Source organism: Octopus sinensis, unplaced genomic scaffold (assembly GCF_006345805.1).
Source record: "Octopus sinensis unplaced genomic scaffold, ASM634580v1 Contig20320, whole genome shotgun sequence".
Lineage (NCBI taxonomy): Eukaryota > Metazoa > Mollusca > Cephalopoda > Octopoda > Octopodidae > Octopus > Octopus sinensis.
In genome coordinates this window covers 32,842-39,416 of record NW_021837034.1, presented here as the reverse complement: position 1 = coordinate 39,416, position 6,575 = coordinate 32,842, and the positions used below count along the sequence as shown (strand labels likewise).

Sequence of the window (6,575 nt, the reverse complement as noted above, 5' to 3'; positions counted from 1 at the left end):
AGCATGGGAGTTAGTCAAGTGGTACTGGCATCGGCTACATACAGACGGTGCTTTTTACATGCCACCAGCACAGGAGCCAGTCAGGCAGCCCTGGCATCGATCACATTTGGATAGTGCTTTTTACGTCACCAGAATGGGATCCGACCAGGTTGTACAAAAAGGCTTCAACTCCTCAGCATTCAGATTTATTCTGTCAAATGCAATCCTTATTTATTCACATTTTGAATTAATCATGTAGCTTTAAGATTTTTGTGATGTCATTGCTTATTTTTAGAACATTACTGGACAAGTGCAAGTAGCTGAATCTGGTTGGTTAGAATAATAAAGGGTTAAGAGGAGGGGGGAAAAACATGCCCAGGTAAGAGACAAGTGACTGAGACCTTTAGTGATACGTCATGCTTGAGAAGACCCGTCAAGCCAAGTGAGATCAGAGTTGTAGCTGATGTCAGTGTTTTGTAACTGGCACCCATGCTAGTGGCATGTAAAAAGTACCCACTAGATTCTTGGAGTAGCTGGTGTTAAGGAGGGCATCCCGCTGTAGAAAACCATGCCAAATCAGATTGGAACCTGGTGCAGCTCCCCAGTTTTCGGTCAAACCCATGCCAGCATGGAAAATGGATGTTAAAAAAAAAGAAGAAAAGAATGAATGTGATACATCAATTGTTAAACAAAGTGTCATAACTGTATTATCCTCCTCCTGAGACCCCTTCGGTCACGACACAGACCATGGGATTGCACCTAAAAGTTACCCTCCCAGGCACACACTGAAAATCCGCATTCACCATTTTATCAAAATCAGTGTTTCTTGACCGTTTTTCACCTATGGGCCTCTCTGATTCTTATTTCAGTTGCTGTGTGCAAGAGAGAAGACTGCGCTTGTTTGGTCATGTGATGCAGATGGATGACAAGTGCTGATCTCTCAAAGTACATGGAAATGAGAGACCCAGGAAGACATGGGATGAAGTACTGAAGAATGATCTCAGGATGCTGAGCCTTGCAGGCAAGATGACAGAGTACCGAGATATGGCACCTTGCTGTACTCCACAGCAGAAGTGTTAAGACTGGTCCCTCTGGTAGGGAAAAGCACTTATGACAATGTCATGTAAGAGGCATCCAGCACACTCTGTAAAGTGGTTGGCATTAGAAAGGGCATCTAGCTGTAGAAACCATGCCAAATCAGAATGGAGTCTGGTGCAGCTTCCCAGCTTTGGTCAAACTGTCCAACCCATGCCAGCATAGGCAATGGACATTAAATGATGATGATTTTTGCAGATGGACACTCATAGCCATTTCATGTTTAAAAAGCCACATTACACTTTTATTATTAAATATTGTTGGGAATTGTACATAAAAAAATTGTAAAAACACTTTGTGTATTGTAGATGTACAACCAATTTAAATGCACTTAAATTTTAACAGTGGAATCTTACGTGGACCCTGGTTGAGACCCACTGATTTAAGTGTTTGTTTCCTCTCCCTGAAATTCCTTCACTACATCGACCACACCAAGCCCAGTGTCCACAATGATATAGTCACAGGTGTAACATCTTCGAGAGCAAACTTTAAAAATGGGGGTGGGGGTGGATCAAAGGATAAAGCTCTTTCCTGAGTCATAAAAGGCTAATAGGGCAAACTGCCTGGATTCTCTGACATATATACCCTGACTCCCCTGGAAGGGGAAGCTGGTCAGTTGCAGGATTACTAACTTTTTGTAGCTGAGTCTACTGGAGCAATGTGAAACGAAGTGTTATGTTCAAGAATACAATGCAATGTCAGGCCCAGGAATTGAAACCACAATCTTATGATCAAGAGTCCAACACTTTAACCACTAAGCCATGTGCCTCCAAAGAAAAAATAAGAAGAAAAAGACACTTAAAACATCTGAAGGAAATCAAAGGAAAACATTTGAAGTCCAGATGATAAAAATCTTTGCTCAAATGACAAGGTTTATTGATAAATTGACAAATATGAATTAAAAAAAAATATATGTAAATGTATTTGTGTTTGAACTTTCTAAGTAAAATTATTAATATAACGATCTTAATAAAAAAAAATGAATAAATAAAAACTCAAAATGATTATGGTAGATATTGAAAAGAAAACAAAAATTGCTGTAGCTAAAACTAATATCAATAAAGGCCCATGACAATGAATCAGTCACGTTCTGCTGCTTTTGTAATATGTAAATAAACAAACCGCCAAGTCCGCTGGAACCGTTCGTTGGTGAGTGCGTGCGTGAGTTTGTTTACAATAGCACTGAGTAGCGGGAGGAGTTTTAGTGATGGTGGCTAGTTTTAGAGTAAATAGTGGTTTCGTACACACAGGCCCTTAACTGCAATGACACAATAAAACAGGAGACGCCGAGACATTTGTGTTCATTCTGAAGACACCCAACCAGGCTTAAAGTGAAAGTGAAAATGGCTTACGGCCGTGCTCTCTCACCTCCAGCCTTAACTGCAGATGGATTGGACACGCCATCGCGTTGATGGTTAATTTTAGCTTCTTGTTGCTTAGCTCCAGGTCAACTCGGAACAGATATATAAAGCATTCTAAAGTCCACTTCATCTTTTTCCCACATTAATATAACTGAATTAAAGCAATGTGTCCCTTCTTCTTTAAGACTGTTGTTGTTTTCGTGAGTGCGAAGCCTGTATTTTCATATTTTTATTTATTATTTAGGTCCTATGTTTTTTTTTTAGAGAGAGAGAGAGAGAGAGAGAAAGTGTGTGTGAATTGATAAATGTCGTATGTAAGGGCTGTAGCAACATGACTGAAATAAGTAGTTTTTAATTAATATTCTTAAATGACTGGGTGATTCGACTGAGCTAAAAGCCACTGGACATATCTGAAAAATATTAGTTGAGATCGAAACTGGGCCGGACAATTACAAACGCATGTGTCAATATGTCTATGTGTGTGAAATGAAGATGGCGGGAGAAAGAGAAAAAATTAACAATTGTAAAATGATAAGAAAATATGAATGAAATTGAAAAAAAAAAATATTTATATATACATATAAGATAAAAAAAAAAGAGGGGTGGGGATTAGAGTCCGATGTGATTTAATCTTCTGGTCTTTCGGGAGGCGGACCACATGGCTGTACCATTTTTTCCATCAGATTGAAACGGACGCGAGCCTTCGATTCGTTTTCCACCAGCGAGAAATAATTGAGCATATCAAAATGGCCAAGGTAGGAAGCGTAGCTGTCCCTGTGTTGATTCGTCAGCCATTCCCATTTATTTGTATCCGCGTGTCCAGTTCCGATGTATTTCGATTGCAGATGTTCCAACTGGCTGTGGATGTTGTATCGATCACCCATGGCGACGACAGAGATAACACTATATAACAACAGCAGTGGCCGCAGTAGTAGTAGTAGTAGTAGAAATTCGAGTCGCTGCGATGTTTTTATATGCGGCTTAAAATATTATATTTTGCTTACACCTTCCACTTCTTGATTTGAAAGTTTATTATTGGACGTCTTCGATTCCAAATTGTCTGTGAAAAAACAAAAACAAAACACCATAAACATAGCAAATAAATAAATAAAATAACACGATCATTAGACTAGATAAACTTTCGAGAGAACTTGCAATAATTTCTTGTAATAGTGGTTCTCGAAGCAGATAAAGCTATAAATAAACAGTATGTAAATATTGGTTGAAAATCGTTTCGGATAGAAAAAATCGAAAGCTGCGCTTGTTTACAGATGTGGGTTCGAGTCTCAGGAGCAGCCTTCGACTTATTCTTCCATCAAAGGGATTTTCAACTCAATATTTGCATTTTGTTAAATTCTTATAACAACCTGAAGTTTTTCAAATTTTCACCTGATTATTATTATTTTTTAAATGGGTACTACTAGCGAACAGTGGTCCCAGTGCGTGCACGCGCTAGCTAGTCATGACTAGTCGATCCTTACTTTGTGTTTTTGCGTGTTATTTACTTTGTTACGTAGTCGTTGTAGGATCGAATTAGTCACGACTAGCTTGCGCGAGTGCGCGCACCGGGACCACTGTTGGCTAGTAGTACCTTTTAAATGTAACTTCTTTATTATTAATTTCTAGGAAGAATGAATTGCGACAATCATCAGCTGCATGCAAAAGCTACAATTAAATAAAATAATAATAATAATCTGGTGAAAATTTGAAGAACTTGGAATGGTTAGAAGCAGTTTAAAAGGATTCCAATATCTACAGTTATTATTATTTATAGTTCTATGTACTCCAAGATCCACCGTTATAAAAAGAGAATCAATTGTCATTATAACCAGTGTCAATTATGTAATAATGGTAATTAATTAAATGGTAAATATTTAAAACAAAAACAAATATATTTAAGGAGGGAAATTACGAATGAGAAACTCAAACGTGACAAGACGATCGCTGATGGGGTGTTATTATGGATACTGAAACTATGAAGGGCTTTTAAGGTATTTCAAATAAAAAAAGGAGGGTTTAGCATTGAAATGTAAAAATAGAACGATTATTTATGGGTGAAAATTGATAGAAATAAAGGTTAAAAATGATTCACCGTCGCTTCTCCTCGGCGAGTCCAGGCGTGGTAGAGACAAAATGGTGGAAGATACGAAACAGACGATAACGAGATGTAATTAAAGGTAATTATTTTAACTACGAAAAGAGTTATGATGATGGTTTAGGGGTAATATTTAGTAATCTAAAATATACGTAACCTTTTTGTGATGAAATGTAATGTCCGAGATGCTGTGGTTACTTTTTGGCTTTTTTTCGTTGTTGTGTGTAGGTAGAAAGATAGATATATTTATGAGTAAATATGAAGTAGCTGGAAGGAAGGAGGATGAGGCAGAGGTAGAGAGAAAGGCAGGAAGATGTAGAAGAGGGGGAGAGAGAGAGAGGGAGAAAGAGGTAAAGGTGTAGAGTGAGTGGGAGTGAAAGGAACAATTGTAGAAGGCGATGGTTTGTAGGTGAAGAAGCGCGAGAGTGAATGGGTGATGAGCCGTGGTGATCTCCCCTTAACGAGAAGGAGAAAGATAAAGAGAGGAAGAAGGGGAGAAAAAAGAGTGTGCGTGAGAGAAGGAGAGAGAGCAGGTGAGAGAAAGACAAAGAGGTAGAGAGGGGTAACGAGAGAAAGAGAAAGAGTGAGCTACAAAGAGATAAAGAGAGTGTGTGAGAGAGAGAGAAAGAGAATCAATGTGAGAGTGAGTGAGGAAAAGAGAAGCCAAGAAACAGAACGGGAGAAAAAGAGTGCGAGGAACAGAGATAGAAAAAGAAAAGGGAAGTGAGAGGGAAAAAGAAAGGAATACAAAGAGAGTGAAAGGGAGAGAGAGAGAAAGAAAGAGAGTCAGAGTGAGAGGGGGAGAGAAAACAAAAAGTTAACAAAATAATAAAAAAGACAAAGCGCCCCCTGGACTTGGTTCACTAATGGCAAGTCAAAACCGATGCATAACAACGGAGTTGCTACTGTGGCTGTGGGTTTTATTTAAAGTGAAAGAATCCATCGCTGAAATATGCTAAAAACAAGTTAAAAGTTTATTTTGGCCATTAATTAAATATATTTTTTAGTTTTTGAATAGGATTCGTGTTCCACGTTAAGTTTTTCGTGTGTGGAACTGTGCTTTAGTTGTGATCGGTTAGTTAGGTCTGCCGACTATTGCCATAAATAGCCGAGACTGGTGTTCGCAAATTAAGAGGATGCAATTGTGAACACCAAGCAGGACTTATTATTATTTAATTCTATTATTATTATTATTGATACACGCTAACGCAGGGAAAAATTATCATAGACAGGAGAAAAACAATCACATCAAAGTTTATTGCTTTTTTTATAACCGATTTATTGAGGATTAAAAAAAAAAAAGATAAAAACATTAATTTGTTAGGTAAGTTTTTTTTATTGTTTTACATTATTTTTTCTTTTTGTTTGTTTTTTTTTATAACAAAGTTTATTAAGAAAAAAGAAAAAGTGGAGAAATTTATCCCAAATCTTCAAGTACCTAATTTGAATTTTTTTCTATGTATGTCGAATGTATTTATACAATGTTATATATTCCAAATGTGTTTCATTTTCTCTCAATATGTGTATATATTAATTAACCCTTAGCTGTAATTCATTTGTAGGTGCGCGCGTGGATCGAGTGTGTATATTATTATTATCACAATTAATTGTAGTATTATCGTATTATTTATCTTAAGTATAAACGAATTTCATTCTCTCTTTCATTCTGGATGTCTACATGTATTCATGTAGGTGTGTGTCTTTCACTTAACATGTACCCTCCGATCCTGAGAAATAAGTGTTTTTATGTCTGCGCGCGTTTTATCCTCATTACCCCGTACCTGTATAAATATGTTGGGTGATGCTGGTGTTCCCTACATGAGCCCTAATACGAGCAGACAGACGTATATTCAAAGACGTTTGAAGCCCTCATCACCCCGTATTTCCTTCTTTTTTCCCCTTCAATCCTTGTGCATCCAAGACGGTATTAGCCGAGGTCGACTTTGCCTTTCATCCTTTCGGGGTCGATAAATTAAGTACCAGTTACGCACTGGGGTCGATGTAATCGACTTAATACCTATGTCTGTCCTTGTTTGTTCCCTCTG

General features: G+C 37.7%; 1 long non-coding RNA gene across 1 annotated transcript; it reads right to left on the bottom strand.

Moving 5' to 3' along the window:
* Positions 1-3,408: 3,408 nt before the first annotated feature.
* Positions 3,409-4,680, bottom strand: LOC118762077. Its single transcript, XR_004997854.1, has 2 exons — positions 4,528-4,680; positions 3,409-3,495 (listed from the first exon to the last, which is right to left on the bottom strand). It is a non-coding gene; the product is annotated as an uncharacterized LOC118762077 (long non-coding RNA).
* Positions 4,681-6,575: the final 1,895 nt, after the last annotated feature.